The sequence below is a fragment of the Balaenoptera physalus genome, assembly GCF_965194825.1.
Source record: "Balaenoptera physalus genome assembly, chromosome: 6".
Classification (NCBI taxonomy): Eukaryota; Metazoa; Chordata; class Mammalia; order Artiodactyla; family Balaenopteridae; genus Balaenoptera; species Balaenoptera physalus.
In genome coordinates this window covers 18,088,858-18,107,745 of record NC_138885.1, presented here as the reverse complement: position 1 = coordinate 18,107,745, position 18,888 = coordinate 18,088,858, and the positions used below count along the sequence as shown (strand labels likewise).

Below are 18,888 nucleotides of genomic sequence, written 5' to 3'. Positions count from 1 at the left end.
AGTGAAAGTCAAGGCAGACTTTGAGAACTGGCTTAACTTTGAATGCACTCCCCAACCCACAAACAGATTGATTAGCAGAGGGTAGAACTTTTATAGACTCAAGATACGTGAGCACAACTTCTGCCTAAGTCATTGGTTGATCACTAAGCTATGCAGACATAGAGGTGACCCCTAGGAAGTCAGGCCAAAGAAATAAAAATAAATTTTAAAAATTGAGCAAAGACATCAGTGGCCACATACCACAAAGGCAACAGACTCTACCATTTACAGGAAAGGTACAAAAGTAAAGGAAACAAAAGAGAACCTCATGGGTGACAGTCAGAAACCTCAGGGGTAAAAATCAATATATTACCTAAAAAGTCAGTTTTCAACAAAAATTATGAAACATACAAAGTAATAGAAAAGCGTGATCATGTTCAGGCATAAAAGCAGTCAATACAAATCAATTCTAACTGTGCTCAGATGTTAAAAGTAGCAGACAAAGACATCAAAGCAGTTACTATAACTATGCATAAAGAATTAAAGGAAACTTTGTTAAAAGAATTAAAGGAAAATATCATAACAACAATTGACAATAGGGAATCTTAATAGAGAAATATCAACTATAAAAAGAACCAAATGAAAATCAGAGTTGAAAAGTATAACAAACAAAATGAAAAATGAGCTTGAGAGTAGATGTGAGATAACAGAAGGAAAAAAATTCATAAATTTGAAGATAGATTAATCGAAATTATCCTTTCAGAAGAACACAGAGAAGAAAGATTGAAGGAAAATGAGCAGACCCACAGAGACCCTTGGGACAACAAAAAGAATTCCAACACACATGAAGTAGGAGTCCTGAAGAAGAGGAAAGAGAAAAAGAGGCAGAAAAAAATTTAAAGTAATAATTCTTGAAAACTTCCTAAAGGTGCTGAAAAACATTTAGTGGCAGGTTCAAAGAATCCAACAAACCTAAGTAAGATAAACACAGAGATTCACACATCATAGTCAAATTGCTGAAAGCCAAAGACAATGAGAAAATCTTGAGTTCAGTAAGAGAAAAACGACTGTCATGTACAGGAGAAAAACAACATGTACATCAGCTAACTTTCCATCAGAAAAAATGGAGGCCGCAAGGCAGTAGAATGAAAGAAAGAGTCTTAACTAATATATATAGCAAAACTATCTATCAAAAATGAAGGTAAAATAAAGTCATTCAAAGATAAACAAAAATAGGGAATTTGTAGCCATCAGAACTGCCTCCTAAGAAATACTAAAGGAAGACTTTCAGGCTAAAAGAAAATGATATCAGATAACTTGAATTCACAAAAAGAAATGAAGAGCATTGGAAATTATAAATATTGGGTAAACATAAAACCTGTATAAACAGGTATTGTTCTCTTTTCTCCCTGAATTTCTTTTAAAAAGTGATTGCATAAAGCAATAATTATAATTCTGTACTGTTGGATTTGTGTCATATATAGATACAATATGTATGGCAATAATAGCGCAAAAGAGAGAGGAAGAATTAGAGCTATATTGGAACCAAGTTGCTGTATTTTACCAGAATGGTCATTATTAAACTGAAGCAGGTTGTAGTAAGTTTACATATATATTGTAACCTAGAGCACCACTAGAAAATTAATTTTAAATAATAGTTAATAAAACAGCATAGGAATTTAAATGGCATGCTAAAAATATTTAACACAAAAGAAGCCAGCAAAAGAGGAACAGAGGGACAAAAAAGACATGAGACAAACAGAAAGCAAACAGCAAAATGGCAGATATAAGTCTGACCATATCAATTATTATATTAAGTGTGAATGAATTAAACTCTTTAATCAAAAGGCAATCATTACCAGCCTGGTTTAAAAAAGCAAGTCCCAACTACATGCTGCCTTTAAGAAAAATACTTTAGATTCAAAAACACAAATAGATGGAAAGAAAAATAATGGAAGAAAGACATATACCATGCAAACAGTTATTATAAATACCTACATTAATATCAGAAAAAAATAGAATTTAAGACAAAAACATATTACTAGAGATAAAGAGGGACATCAAGTAATGATAAAAGGACTAAAACATCAGGAATCTATAAGAATTATAAATATATAAGGAACTAATAACAGAGTACTGAATACATGAAGCAAACACTGACAGAATGGAAATAAACAATTTAGTAATTATAATTGGAGATTTCAAGTTCCTTTTCTCAGCAGTTAAACTAGAAATAAAATTAATAATGATATAGAAGACGTAAACAACAAACAACCAACTGTACCCAAGTATTGATAACATATGTAGAAGATTACACAATGGTTTCAATCCACATGGAATATTTTCCAGGTAGATCATATGTTAAATTATAAAACAAATCTCAATAAACTTAAAAGGATTAAAACCATACAAAATATATTCTTCAACCATGAGAGAACTAAATTGGAAATCAGCAACAGAAAAATTTGGGCAACCTTCAAAATTTTGAAAAATATACTTCTAAGTAACACATGAGTCAAAGAAGAAATCACAAGGTTAATTAGAAAATATTTTTTAAAAACCCAAACATACTAAAATGTATGAGTGCAGGTAATGCAATGCTTAGAAGAAAACTTACAGCATTGAATACTTAAATGAGAAAATTAGAAGATCTATAATCAATAATCCAAGGTAGAAAAAGAAGAGCATATCAAACCTAAAGTAATTACATGGAAGGAAACAATAAAGATCAGAGTGGAAATCAATAAAACAAAAATAGAGAAAGAAATCAACAAAATCAAGTTGATTCTTTGAAAAGAATAAAATTGATAAAACTTTCACCAGACTGACAAAGAAAAAAGAGATAAAATATAAATTACTAAAATCAGGAATGAAAAGGGGATATAATTACTGATCTGACAGAAATTGAAAGAATTATGAGAGTATTATGAACTACTTTAGGCCAGTTAATTACACAATGTAGATGAAATGGAAAGATCAATAACAAATTAAAAATTGAATTAGTAATTAAAAATTTTCCCACAAAGAAAAGCCCAGGCCCAGATGACTTTACTGGTAAATTTTCTCACATCTTTAAGGAAGAAGATATACCAATCCTACACAAACTCTTTCAGAAAATATATGTATTAGTTTGCTAGGGCTGCCATAACAAAGTATCCCAAACTGAATGGCTTAAACAACAGAGATGTATTGTCTCACAGTCTGGAGACTAGAAGTCTGAGATCAAAGTGTCAGCAGGGCTGGTTCCTTTTGAGACTGTGAGGGAAGGGTATGTTCAGGCCTCTCTCCTTGGCTTGTAGATGGCCTGTTTTCTCCCTATGTCTTCACCTTGTCTTCCCTCTGTCTGTGTCTCTGTGCAAATTTCTCCTTCTTATAAGGACACCAGTCATATTAGATTAGGGCCCATCCTAATGATCTCATTTTAAGTTGATTACCTCTGTGAAGACCCTATCTCCAAATTAGGTCACAATCTGAGGTATTAGTGGTTAGTACTTCAACACATGAATTTGAGGAAGGGACACAATTCAACCTATTAACAGTGGATAAGGAACAAATACTTTGCAACTCATTCTATGAGGCCAGGATTATCACCCAGATATCAAAGACAAATATTTCAGAAGTAGAGAAGACTAAAGACCAACATCCCTCATGAAAACTCATACAAAATTTATGAAAATAATATTAGCAAACTAAATACGTAAATACATATATTTTGATTACACATGATGACCAAGTGGGAATTACTTCAGGAAAGTGAGGTTGGCGTAACATCTAAAAATAAATTAATATTATATTTCATATTAATAGAATTGAAAAAGTTACTGAAGCCTTTACCCAGGAATAGGCTAGAGCAAGAAATAAAAAGCAACCAGGGGACTTCCCTGGTGGTGCAGTAATTAAGACCCTGAGCTCCCAATGCAGGGGGCCTGGGTTTGATCCCTGGCCAGGGAACTAGATCCCACATTCATGCCACAACTAAGAGTTTGCATGCCACAACTAAGGAGCCTGCATGCTGCAACTAAGGAGCTGGCACAACCAAATAAATAAATAAATAAATAAAAAGGCAACCAGATTGGGAAAGGAAGGAGTAAAATTGTCCTTATTCACAAAATATGAATATCAAAAATCTGATGGAATGTACAATAAACCTACTAAAAGTAATAAGTTTATCAACATTGCAGAATACAAGCAACAATCTACAAATGAAATTAAGAAAAAATTCCAGTTGCAATAGTCATAAAAAGAATAAAACACTTAGAGAAATACTAACAAAGTAAGTGTAAGAGCCATACACTGAGAACTTCAAAAGATTTAAAGAAATAGAGAGACATATCATGTTTACAGGTTGGAAAACTCAATATTGTGAAGATGGCAGTTCTGCCCAAATTGATCTTTAGATTCAAATGCAATCCCTCTCAAAATCCAGCAGGATTGTTTTTATAGAAACTAGCAAGTTGATGCTAAACTGTATATGAAAATGCAAAAGACCTGAACTAGCCAATATAAGTTAGAATAAGAAAAGCAAAATTAAAGGATTCACATTACCTCATATCAAAATTTACTATAAAATACAGTAATCAAGAAAGTGTGGTATTGGTATAAAGATAGATATATTAATCAATGGAACCGAATAAAGAGTACAGAAATATACCCCTACATCAATGGACAATTTATTTCTATTTTCAACAAAGATGCCAAGACAATCTGCTGTAGAAAAGACAGTTTTTTCAACAAATAGTGCTAATACAGTTGAATATGCATATGCAAATTAAAAATTTAGCCCTTACCTCACACTGTACACAGATATTAACTTAAATGGAGCATAGGCTTCAGTGTAGACCTAAAACTATAAAATGTCTAAAAAAAGCACAGGAGAAAATCTTTGTGGCCTTGGGTTAGGCATAGAGCTCTTAGATTTGACATGAAAAGCGTGATCCATAAAAGAAAATACTGATAAATTGCACTTCAACAAAATGTAGAACTTTTGCTCTTCAAAAGATACCATTAAGAAAAAAAAAAGATAAACCATACACATGGAGAGAGTATTTGCAAATCATGTATTTGATAAAGGATTTGTATCCTGATCAAGCAAAGATAATTAGAAGGCAATTAAAAAATATGCAAACAACTTTAGTAGACATATCACCCGAGAAAAAATATGAATGGCTCAACATCGTTACTCATTAGGGAAATGCAAATTAAATCACAATGAGATACAACTCACTGCCCACCCACTATAAGGCCTACAGTTAAGAAACAGACAATACCAAGTGTTGGCAAGATTCTGGTGTAAGAATGGTGTAACACTTAGGAAAATAGTTGGAAAGTTTCTTAAAAAGTTGAACATATACTTAACAAATGATATAGCAATTCTACTCCTAAGTACCTACTGAAAAGGAAGGAAGGCATATGTCTACACAAAGACTTACACGTGAATATACAAAGTAGCATTATTCATAATAAGAAAAAACTGTAAATAACCCAAATGTCAATCAACTGGTATACAGATAAACTAAATGTGGTACACCTATACAATGGAATGCTATTTAGTACTGAAAAGGAACAATCTACTAATACTACAACATGGATAAACCTCAAAGTCATTATGCTAAATGAAAGAAGCCAGACACAAAAGACAACATATTGCATAGTTCCATTGATATGAAATTTCTAGGAAAGGCAAATCTACAGAACTAAAAAGCAGATCACTGGTTGCCTGAGCCTGAGGTTAGAATGAGAAGTAACTGTAAAGGGACACAAGAGAACTTTCTGAGTTGATGGAAATGTCTTTAAACTGGATGGTTGCACGACTCTCCCCATTTGCAAAAATGATTGAACGGTATACTTACCTTGGGTGAATTTTTTTGCATGTACACTATATCTCAAGAAAGCCTTAAAACTAATCAAAAGTAAAAAATATTAGAAAAGAAATAGAAAAGTTAATATATGTGTATTAAATGCTGCAGAAACAAGTGATGTGGGAATGGACACAGAAAGATTAAAAAAAAATTTTAAAGGAATAATGACAATTTGCTAAAGCTTGGAAGGGGCGGGTGAAGGAGAGGAATCAAAAGTACCACGAGTTTTCACATCAGAAGTTGGTAGACTGAGCTGCTCTCAGGGTGTAAAATATCACTAGGAAGTTTGGTTGAGTTTGACAGGCAATTGGAAATGCAACCCTGGAGCCCAGACAGATGTCAGTTTGAAGGATGCAGATTTGGAAATCATGCACAGGGCTGAAATCATGGGACTGAATGAGATCATGAGAAAATTATGAGCAAGCGGGACAGGACAGAACCTTGTAGAATACACATCCCCAAGGAGCCTGAGAAGGAAGAGTTAGAAGGAATTTAAAGAAAGAAATATCTCCTGTGCCTTCATGTGACTCACCTGCCAGAAAGTCGCAGTGGTGGCCAACTCACAAAGAAACACAGGCAGGAAGGAGGCAACAAATCCACCAAGACTGTAGTATTTCTAGAAAATAAAGATAGAAACATGATACATTTTGCCGTTTTTGCCTCACTCCTTAAAATAGATTTATTAAGAGGTAGGATGGGGCTTCCCTGGTGGCGCAGTGGTTAAGAATCCACCTGCCAATGCAGGGTATACGGGTTCAAGCCCTAGTCCGGGAAGATCCCACATGCCATGGAGCAACTAAGCCCGTGAGCCACAACTACTGAGCTTACATTCTACAGCCGACAAGCCACAACTACCGAGCCTGTGTGACACAACTACTGAAGCCCACGTGCCTAGAGCCCGTGCTCCGCAACAAGAGAAGCCACTGCAACGAGAAGCCCGTGCACTGCAAAGAAGAGCAACCCCTGCTCGCCGCGACGAAGACCCAATGCAGCCAAAAATAATAAACAAATAAAATTTTTTTAAAAAGAGGGGGGTGAACAAAGTAAAAGGGTCATGTTGCCAACAAAAATAGAAATGAGGGTTTTTTTTCATGATAACCAGGAAAAATAAGGAAACAATGAACAGTCTGGGGAAACAACATAAACAGGCCTGAAAGAGTTAAGCAACCTTGGTATTCTTTAGCTGTTACTACCTTATTCTTTAGCTGTTACTACCTTATTCTTTAGCTGTTACTACTAACAAGCACTTGTAGCTAGACGTGTCCTTCCCAAAGCTGATTACTCTCTGACTCCATACAAATTACCCTTTGCACCTGGCATTTCTTCTCCCCCTACACTCCCTTCATTTCAGAAAGGTCATGGGCCGATAACTTCAGGGACACCAAATGCGGTTGCAGAGCCACCTGATGCCAGCTTTGGCCATGAATTTGCAGAAGAAAAGAAATGCAAGACCTTCACTACTTTTGATCCTTATCATATACCCCAGACTGCAAGCCCCACGTATAAAATCTTCTTTGATTCCCCAAGGAGGGGGGCACAGTTCTTGAGGCATTAGCCTAGCGTCTTCCCTTTGCCTGGCAAAGAAAATAAAAAGCCTCTCTATTTCTTATCTTCCAATTCTCTGTCTCCGTATTTTTATTCGGCATCAGTGCATAGGGAGCCAGACTTGGCAACAGTCAGGGGAAGGAGAGACAACGGAGGTCCCTCCTCATCTGCGTTTTTGCTTTCTGCAGTTTCAGTTACATAAAAAATTCCAGAAACAGAAGTTTTAAATTGTGAGCTGTTCTGAGTAGCGTGATGAAATCTCTTGCAGTCCTGCTATGTCCTAGCGGATGAGAATCACCCCTTTGTCCAGCCGTCTACAGGGCGTAAACGCTACCTGCCCGTTAGTACAGGAAAAACATAGCATATGTAGGGTTCACCCCTCTCCGGGGTTTCAGGAATCCACTGGGAGCCTTGGAATGTATCTCCCATGGATAAGGGAAGATTACTGTATGTGGAGAAGAGAAAAAGGTGGAGATGGGGAGTTTTATGTGGGGCTAAGTTGACATTCTCTGGGTGCTGTGCCTGCCCCAAGAGGATTCTCTGGCCCTCATCCCTGTCTCCACCCTGCTTCCCGTCCAGAGCCTGACCTTGTTTGCTGGGACAGCGACACAGCCCTCTTCTTGCGTCTGCACCGCTCCAGAGCAAGCACCCACCGCTCTACCTGTGGCCTCCCTCCCCCCGTGGGGCGGGGCGGGTGGGGGAGGGGGAGGAGGGTGGTCCGGCCAATAGCTCCTCGGATCTTAAAGAGGTGCAGGTTCTCAATATAATCATCAAAAACCCAGTGATAAATGCAATACGTACGCCTCTAACCACAGCTTTTGGCTATAAAGGACATTATTGGAACAATTGAAAACACCTGAATCTGGATGGTGGTAATATGTCAATGTTAATTTCCCAATCTTAATGATTGTATTGCGGTTATGGAGGAGGATACCTTTCTTTGTAGTCACTAAAATATCTGGAGTGTTGGAGAATCATGTGGGCAACTTACCCTCAAGTGGTTCAGGGGAAAAAATGTTCTTTGTACTATACTCGCAACTTTTTTATAAATTTGAAATTGTTTCAAAAAATTTTTAAAGCTGTATGTTAGCGGGTAGGTTGGTTTGACGTTAACGTTTTTGGTTTATGGGTTGGTAGGACCAAACAGAACGAAACCGGCGATGGAGGTATGGAAGGAGGGAGGCTGGCTCCCCTGTTTCCCCGTCCTGGTTTTTGTAGACCTCCGGGTTGACAGACTGGAAGTAACCCTGTTTGCCTTGCAAAATGTAAACAAAGACATTACCCTTAAACAGTGTAATAATGTGCTTTCCTCATCCCAGCTAACAGCAGGGGCTCCGGCAATCAGACCAAATAAGTTTAGTCAGTGTCGCTGGGGAGGTTCGCTCCCACAAAGAAAGGCAGTTTAAGTAATTAGCCAGTCTTTATGGCAGGATCATCTCCTGGGCTCAGCGGGGTCCAGGGAGCACATAGCTGTTAGGGGAGGAAAACAATCCTTCATTTTCACACTCTCTTCTTCTAACGCAAACTTTCAAAGCATGCTCAGAGAGGACACTTTTCCTCAGTGCCTCTCAATGTCCCAGATGGAAAGAAGCTGATGGCTGAGCCAAACCAGCACATGCTGACAAGCTTTTGTTTCCTCTTCGGGTTTGTTTGCTTCCCAATGAAAACAGCTTTGTTGTTTTTCCAGACTATAAAAGTGATCCATGCTTGTTATTAAAACAAATTCAGACAATAACAAATAAGGGTAGCTATAAAGTAGACAGTTAAAATTATCTATAATCTTCCCAACCAGAGAGAGCTATGGTTCATAATTTACTGTATTAACCTTCAAGTTTTTTGGGTTTTTTTTTTTTTTAATTAATTTATTTATTAATTTATTTATTTTTGGCTGTGTTGGGTCTTCGTTTCTGTGCAAGGGCTTTCTCTAGTTGTGGTGAGCGGGGGCCACTCCTCATCGCGGTGCGCGGGCCTCTCACTGCCGCGGCATCTCTTGTTGCGGAGCACAGGCTCCAGACGCGCAGGCTCAGTAGTTGTGGCTCACGGGCCCAGCCGTTCCGCGGCATGTGGGATCCTCCCAGACCAGGGCTCGAACCCATGTCCCCTGCACCGACAGGCAGACTCTCAACCACTGCGCCACCAGGGAAGCCCCCAACCTTCAAGTTTATATAATTATAAATAAAAATATGGTTATAGTAAACTAGCTGCATTGTAACCATTATAATCTTTGTTTTCCTCTTACTCTATCATGGGCATCTTTACATGTTAATAAATATATATTCGTGATGTCACACCACAAAGAATCCTTTGCCCAGACAACCCAATAGAAAAATGGGCAGAAGACTTTAGTGGTCTTTGGGAGCAATGCCCAACAAACATTAAAAGAATGCTCTAGTCATCAGGAAAATTCAAATTAAAACCACGATCACCCACCAGAATAGCTAAAGTGAAAGAGACAGATAAAAGCACATGGTGGCAAGCATGTGAAGCAATTAGAACCGTCACGCAGTGCTGGTCGGTTGTAAATTGGTACAACCACTTTGGAAAACTGTTTGGCAATATCTCTGAAAACTAATCATACATATACGTAGAGTTCAGCAGTTCTAGTCTTAGGTAAAGAGCGAACAGACGTGCATATACTTCTTCACTGAAACACAGGTACAAGAATGTGCATAGCCTCACTATTTATGATAGCACCAAACTGGAAACAACCAAATGTCCAGGTATTGTAGAACAGATGTGAGACAGGCTGGGACCTGGGACCCTTTGCTGCAGTGCTTGCCCCTGGACAAACATCTCCTCAAGCAACAGAATACAAAGAAACTATAAGGGACCAAAATAACTGCGCTCATGCCCAGTTGGGGCAAATTATGAACAACGAGATACAAAAAGACCAAATCCACCTGCCACTTCTGAGGAGCCAGGAGCAAAGGCAGGGAACTTTGCATGATCCCTGCACATAGCACCACCAAAGGGGTGGGCAGACCCCCTAAGCCACCCCTTCAGCCCGACCCCTGGACACACCTCTACCCTCACCCCACATAAGGAACTAGTTTGCACCACCCCACTCAGGGAGTGAGCAAGGGAGACTGTTACTTGTTTGCGCTCCCTCCTGCTGCAGCACCAGTCGCAATAAAGCCTTGCCTGAATTTCTTGTTTGGTCTCTTTTATCCATTTCTATTAATTAAAGAGTCCAAGAACCCTGGTTAGGGGGCTTCCCTGGTAGTGCAGTGGTTAAGAATCCACCTGCCAATGCAGGGGACCTGGGTTTTATCCGTGGTCTGGGAAGATCCCACATGCCGCGGAGCAACGAAGCCCGTGCGCCACAACTACTGAGCCTGCGCTCTAGAACCCGCGAGCCACAACTGCTGAGCCCATGCACCGCAACTACTGAAGCCCATGCACCTAGAGCCCGTGTTGCACGACAAGAGAAGCCACTGCAATGAGAAGCAAGTGCACCACAACGAAGAGTAGCCCCTGCTCGCCACAACTAGAGAAAGCCCACGCGCAGCAAGGAAGACCCAATGCAGCCAAAAAAAAAAAAAAAAATACAGATGGCCAAGAGGCACATGAAAGGATTAAAAAAAAAAAAAACAAAACCCTGGTTGGTAACAGGTGAACTGTAGTATATCTATAATGGAATACTATACAGTAGTGAGAATGAATGGGTCCCAACTACACATAATAACATGGATGACTTTCACAGACATAACATAGACAAAAAGAAGCCAGCCACAGAGGATTACACACTGTGCAATTCATTTATAACAACATCAAGAGCAAGTTTACTAACCATGATTAGGTCAGGATAGAGGTTATCCTTCTCAGGGGATGGGGACTTCTGGGCAATGGTGAACCTGTCCTTCTTGATTCGGGTACTGGATAGAGAAGTGTATTCACTAAAGTTTGTCAAGCTGTGCCCTTAGGATCCGTGTATTTTTCTGTATATAGCATGCCCATAAATATACTATACACAGTAATACTACCAATAAAATTAAACGAATCAACTCTCCAAAGCCTGGAATCAATTGGATTATATTCAGCCATTTTCTTCTTACAATCAAGTTGTAGGAATTTCCTAATTTTTAAGGCAAAACCTACATCCAAACTGCATACAATATTAATGGCATTTCCATTTTTAACCCTCTTTAGCTATTATGACCCATATCCGCCTGTCCCCTCTCCATAGGCACTATGTTAAGTCATAAAGAACATCCCAATCCTTGGCCCACAGAGCCGCCCCCAAAAGCTAGAACAGTGGTTCTTACCAGGTGGTACTTTGCAATCACCTTAAACTCGTGTGCATCTAGGTGAGTGTAAGCTAGGTTGTTATTAATTGTACATTGCCGCGATGTTATGGATTGCCACCTAGATTCTGCCTCAGGGCTGGGGCACTCATTTCCCAGCTCCAGGGGGTGTTGCTTCTTCAGGACTCAGGAGAGTCCCTTCCCAGAAATTGTTCTCGGTAGAATGAAGCTGCCTGCTTGGCTTATGCTTCTTCCTGGGGCAGCTCACATCCAGTGACTGGTGTGGACAGAATAAAAAGGCTGGCCCGTGCCTCAGTGGGGAATGACTCTGAAGGCCCACCCCAGCTCCAGGGTGCCCCATGATTTGGCTAAAGCCTCTGTTAAAACTGTATCGCAGTTCAAAGTTTCCCTCTATCCAATCTTGCTTTCCTTATTTCCTCCCAGATGTTATGTCTAAGAATATCTCCTGTAAACTTTCTGTACACAAATCTCCATTTCAGCGTTTGTTTCCTAGGGGACCTGACCTGAGATGTTCACCTATGAGAAAGAATTCAAAATACATGTCACATCGTTGTAAACCAGCATTGTCTAGGATAGGCTTTACGGAAAAGGTAAAACCTTCAATCCATACAGAATTACAATTTGGGAGAAGCCAACTTAAAGCTTGCTGGATAACGAACCACCAGGAAGCCTCAGGTCAGAAGCATAGATGGGCAAAGTAGATTGGGGAACCATTGGCCTCACCAGAGCAGAATGGCTTTGTTGGGAAATAGAGACACGAGGCTTAATAGACCCATGAGGCTGGTTGGGAAAAAAAATCTTGGCTTGAAGTTGGTTTTAATAAAACAGGGACCTTGTGCTGATTTTTCAACAGGTGATTGATAAAGGTAAAGCTGCTTTTGGATAAATCTAGCAACAAGGTACAAGACTAATTGCAGGTGAGATTGACAGCTTGAAGACAAGTATGGCAGATGGGGCCACAATCCCAGGGAAAGGCACCACTTGCCCAGACTGCAAATAGCTCACAGGGTGTTCATAAGATGAGAATCATCTTTCCTATCTGAAGGGCATCATGAGAAAAAGGAATTGGCCTTGTTCAGTGGGGCAACACCAAGGAAGCAAATATCAGTGAAATGCAAGGAAACGCATTAAACCAGAGAGCTATCCAACAATGAATTGGACTTCTCTTTGGCAGAGGTGAGCTCATATCCCTGGAGATTTTTAAAAAGAGGCTGGTGGCTTACTCATTAAAGATAAGAGAAAGCCAGCAACGAGTAGAAGGTTAAACAAGAGTCCTTCCATCTTCCTTTTAAGTCCTCTGTAAAAATGAAAAGAAAAGCTTAACTCCACCAAGAAAAAACTGGCTACATTTTAGTGATTTATGGAGATGGGGGGTGAAGAAATATTTTCAATTACCTCCAAGTTTTCAAACACAGAGGGTAAAATGCAGTTGGTAAAACTGACCTCAATGTGAAAGTGTATGGCCCTTTTTTAAACAATAAAGTAGAAAGTCTGAGTCTACTTCCACTTGAAGTAGAAAGGATGCCTACGGTGTCTTACATCAACCACAAGATGGGAGCAACACAGTGGGGTTACATGCCTCATTTCCATCCAGAGCTCACTCCCGATTTTCAGAATGGAGCTTCCAACTGCCAGCTGGCTCACAGAGGCTCCCTTTTCCTTCACAGCTCCTGCACCATTAGAGGCAGAAAGGGATTCTGGGCAGCAGCAATCCAAAACTTCAAAGTCTACTAGTCCTTTCACCTCACTGCCACCTGAGCGGGGATGGAGAGTCTCCAGAGCTTCCATCATGAAAATGTGGGTATCTTCCTGCTTAGCTAGACAGCTTTCCTCTCAGCTGCTGGTTACAACTGGGCTCACTCATCCTAGGTCTTTTAAAGAAGCCATTCATTTGTCGAGAGCTTCTCTGATGACTCAGATTTATTCTGGAGTTTGTCTCTTTGAAAATGTATCTTTATCCAGAGTTAGAAAAGGACTGCGTGGTATTTTATTATATTTATTATAATAAAGATATTTTGCTTTCTCAAGTTTGATTTTATTATACTGCTATGCCCCCTCTTCCCCAACCACTTCTCTGAGGACTGTGATTCTTCATGGTTTCCCACTTAAGAAGTTGGTATTTTTGGTTCATACTCAAAGGAGAATAAAAACAGAAGGAATTTGGCTCACGCCTTCACACTGTGCACCTCCAACTTTTGCATGTATGACATTTGTTCCCGGAATGCCAATCCAGTTTTCAGAATCCCTCACAATCACATGAGAGCACAGGTCATCTGGTCTACTACACATCAAAAGAGTTAAAAGGCACATGGGCACCATTGTGTGTTTTGGGGTTTCCTGCCTCAAGTTCGTGTGTCTGAGACCAGTTTTGCCCCTGTTGCAGTACTAACCACAGAGGTAGAAAGGGGAAATATATTTTCAATGGAGAATTTCACATTGAAGAGGAGAGCACTCTTTCAGCAAAAACAGAATACGACTGCAAATGTTTTTCAACGAGTTGAGAAAAAAACGCCAAGAGACAATTTTAGAAATGTTTAAAGACAAGAGCAAGCTCTCCAAAATTGTCATTAGAGTCAACCTGGGTGGAACACCAATGGTGAGGTTTTCATCTCTGTTTGATTTCTCCAGGCTAAAGGACAGATATGAATGTGGTAGGGAGGGTTATGCTTTTCAAGGGCACCCACCACCCACTGCCTAGAGAACGGAGTTTAGTGTAAGGTCCTTACTTGTAAACCAATGGTGCTGTGTATTCATACACGTTTGTGTTCTTTCATTGACAGAAGTTCTAAAACAGCTTCTCCCTTTGGAATCCTTGATGTGTAAACCTTCCGTGTGATGTTGGCTCATTACTGTGTGAATGAGGTCAAGGTCATTAGTTCAGCATCTGGGGACCAGTTTGCTGCTCTGTTTCACTGCCACAGACCACAACTTTAACCTCATTTAGCAACGGTTTGACTGTATTTAGTACACTGGTAGTCACGAGAAAACCAGGTAGAAAATACTTGTGTTTCAACTGGGGGAAGCTATGTGTAACACTCATGACAATGTGGCTTTCTCACCCCATCTCCTTTTTTTCCGAAGGTGTTTTTTAAATTTTAACATATATTTATCCAATCTTTTAGCACTACATTTCCACCTTTTAACAACAGTAAATCAAACGTAGGCAGGAATAAGTCTCCCTCACTTGCCTATGCATCCAATGTCCACCTTCACTGCAGGAATCTACTGTTCTTGATTTTTATGAAAACTTACAGAGTTTCTTTCTATGTATGTTAGGAATATGAACATAGATATTTATTCCAATTTTTCACACACACAAAATATTCTGTTCTAAACCTTGTTTTTTCTCAATGAATAATATTTTTTGGAGAGCCTTCCACATTGTCACATAAAGAGCTTCCTTCATTCTTTTTCATGGCCTTGCAGTATTCCATTTGTTCCACAATTTATTTAAGTCTCAATTGGTAGACATTTGGGTTATTCACAGTGCTCTGCATTTTTTTAAAAAGGGTCAGTGAATAACCTTATACACACATCCTTAGGGTGTTTCTGTAGGATCAAGTCCTAGAAGTAGAACTGGGAGGGATATGCATTTGTAATAGATATTGCCAAATTGTTTTTCATAGGAATTGCCTTATTTCTTTAACATATAACATGGAATTTTAAAAAAATTGGCCCTTACCTCACACTATACCAAAAAAATTAACTCAAAATGGAACAAAGACCTGAATGTAAGAGCCAAACTATAGAACTCTTAGAAGAACACATGGGTAAATCTTCATGTTCTTATATTTGGCAGTGGATTCCTAGATATGATACCAGAAACACAAGCCAATAAAGAAAAAATAGATAAACTGAACTTCATCAAAATTTAAAACCTCTCTGCATCAGAGAAAACTACCCAAAAAGTGAAAAGAAAACCCACCGAATGGGAGACAATATTTGCCAACCACTTATCTGATAAAGACCCATTATCCAGACTATATAAAGAATAGTTACACTTCAACAACACAAGTAACACAATTAAAAAATGAGCAAAGAACTTGCATAGACATTTCTCTAAAGAAGATATACAAATGGCCAACAAGCACAGGGAAAGATGCTCAATATCATCAGTCATCAGGGAAATGCAAATCAAAGCCACAATAATGCACAATAATTGAATATACTTTATGCCCATGAACTGTACACTGAAAATGGTTCCAATGGTAAATTTTATGTTATGCATATTTTGCCACAATTAAAAAAAATTAAAACATAGACCCTAAAAACAAAACAAACAAGCAAACAACAACAAAAAAACACACAATGAGATACCAGTTCAACCTACCAGTATGGCTATAATGGAAAATAAAAAGAAAGAAAAACAAGTGGTATTGAGAATGTGGAGAAATTGGAACACTTGTACATTGCTGGTCAAAATGTAAAATGGTGCAGCCACTCTACAAAACAGTCCTCAAGTTACCATTTGACCCAACAATTCTGCTTCCAACTCTATACCCAAGAGAAATGAAAACATATGTCCACACAAAAACTTACGCGCAAATATTCATAGTAGTATTATCCATAATAACCAAAAGGTGGAAACAACCCAAATGTCCATCAACTGCTGAATGGATAAACACAATGTAGTGTATCTATACAATGGAATGTCATTTGGCCATAGAAAGGAAAGAAGTACAGATACACACTGGAACATGGATCAATCTTGAAAACATTGTATTAAGTGAAAGAAGACAGTCACAAACTACCACATATTATATGATTCCATTTATACGAAATGTCCTGAATAGGCAAACATGTAGAGATAGAAAGTAGATTAGTGATTGCTTAGGGCTGGGGAGGTCGGGGGAGTGGGAAGTAACAGCAAAGGGGTGGATGAAAAATTCTGAAATTGACTGTGGTGATGGTTGCACAACTCTGTGAATACACTAAAAACCATTGAATTGCGTACTTCAAGTGGGTGAATTGGGTGGTATATGAATTATATCTCAAGCTGTTACCAAACAAACATCATCTAATTACTAAGGAATCTGGTTACCTGACAGTGGTGGGATATCAAAGGTCGGGTTTTCATGATTATCCTCACTTGCGCCTATTGATCTTGACAGTCATCACCGGCCCAGCACGTCCAGGACACTCCCTGAAAATGCTCCACTTGAAGCACTGTGATCTGAGAACACCACCTGCCATTTGGTAATTTTCGACCAGTAAAAATGTGCTAACCACCACTTTCACCTGATTCGTCATCATTTAACTCTTGGCTTTTCTCCATATTGAAATGAACTATAAAATGAAATAAATGGGGCACTTTTTAGGAAAACAATTCTACAGACTACCCAAAGGTGCTTTAAAACAGTAGTTTTAGGGAACTCCCTGGCAGTCCAGTGGTTAGTACCCCGTGCGTTCACTGCCGAGGGCCTGGCTACACAGCGCGGCCAAAAATTTAAAAAACCAAAAAAAACCCTCAGTAGTTTTAGACACGGGTCAACAAGTTATGTGATTACTGAATCAAGTGAGCAGATAGGGGCGGGGAATTCTTTGAAAGCCATTCGTCATTCATCTACGGAACAGCACAATTTATTTATTCTATTGTCAACTAAATCTTTTGATTGACCTCATAAAGAGCTTCTACAAGTCAATAAGTGGAAGGCCAGTAATATACTGGGGAAAGGACATGAAAACACAGTGCATTAAAAAAATGTAAAAATAAGATTTAGATGTGAAAAAGTGTCTCTCCTCCCACAGGAGAAAAATGCAAGTTAAAACTACCCATAGTTCCTCTGTCAGAGTGGCAAATACTAAAAAGCTTACGCATACAGTGGGTTTTCACAGATATTAATAAGATCCTTGCATTATTGGTGAAAAAATAAATTGCCACAGTCCCTGGAAGGCAATCAGATAGCATCTAACAGAAAGTACAAAGCCCATATCCTGTGATCCAGAAATTCCCCTTCTAGGAGTGATGCTACGAATGCACTTTTCTTTTTCCTTTGTCTTTTCTCCTCTTCTAATCTCCACTCTATGCCTCAAGTGAAGTCAATAAATGGGTAATAATTCCCTTAAACTCTACAGAATTAATTTCTTTTTGACTATAGGAATTGGCAGCTCAAAAAAAAAAACCCAAAAAAACCCCAAACACTAGATGCCTTAATAATTAAAGAGAAACCTTAAAAGTTCTTTTTATGAAGGTTCACAGCTATAAAAGTAATAAATGAAGCTCCTAAAATACTGCACTGTAGGTCGGGTTAAGAATCCTATTCAGTAAGAGCTGGCATTGCTGGGCCTAGGAAGCTGAGCCCAATTATGAGCATATGTGCTACCATAGCGCCCCCTGCTGGCCCAATGCAAAAACAAATTTACGTGGTGGGTTTTAGTCAACAGTTTTCTTCAATAGCTGCTCTAAAAACAGGGCATCTCCTGCGACTTGCTGATTATTACCTCTGTTCTCCTCTAGCTCTCAACTCTTTCTTGCATCAGATAGGCTTGCCTCCTACTTCTCAGTGAAGAGCAAGATCCCTTGAAATCTCACCTCCTAAAGAGATTTGCTCCTTTCACTACTCTTTCCTGGCTGTTTCCTCTTGGGTAGTTCTAGTTCTACCTGCTCTCCTCTTTCAGTGTGTCTGTCTGCCTCTGTACTGGCCACATACCATGTGCCCCCAGGGCACGGCAGCCTCGCACCCACCAACAACCTGCCATCCCCTCACTCACTGCCCCACCTTATCTGCACTTGGCCACTCCCCACTCATTCCTCAATCCAGGGTTTCTTACAAGGAGGTCTGTGGACCATCTACACACTATTCCCAGACTGCTTGCTTAAAATGCAGATTCCTGGGTCCCTGAATCCAACCTTCTAGAATCCTGGAGCCTACATTTATAACAAGTACCCCAGAGAATTCTTATGTGTTCACACACACACACACACATACACACGCAGTATAAAAACCTTTTTTTTTTTTTTTTTTTTTTAACCAAACCATACACTCATATCCAGAAACTTGCCACACCTCCTAACCATTTAAAGAATTAATTGCAAATGACCCATTCTTGGCTTTCAAGTCTTTTGGTAAATTGTTCAAAATATCTACTTCCTGTCCCTTCCTGTAAGTGGATTATATATCCCTACCCTAGTGATGGCAGGTTTGGCCATATGAGGTGCTTTGGCCAATGAATGTGAGAAGTAACACATGCCTCTTTCAAGCAGGCACTGGGAGAACTACTGCAGAGTTCTGCAATATTCT

At 39.2% G+C, this 18,888-nt stretch overlaps 1 long non-coding RNA gene across 1 annotated transcript in view; it reads right to left on the bottom strand.

Moving 5' to 3' along the window:
• Nucleotides 1-8,063, bottom strand: part of LOC309662802 — a 61,406-nt gene extending 53,343 nt beyond the window's left edge. Inside the window, exons 1-2 of the long non-coding RNA XR_014264977.1 lie at nucleotides 7,970-8,063; nucleotides 6,370-6,453 (exon numbers count right to left, since the gene is read on the bottom strand). This is a non-coding gene — a long non-coding RNA (uncharacterized lncRNA). The remainder of the gene's footprint in view (nucleotides 1-6,369; nucleotides 6,454-7,969) is intronic.
• Between the last annotated feature and the right edge of the window lie 10,825 nt (nucleotides 8,064-18,888).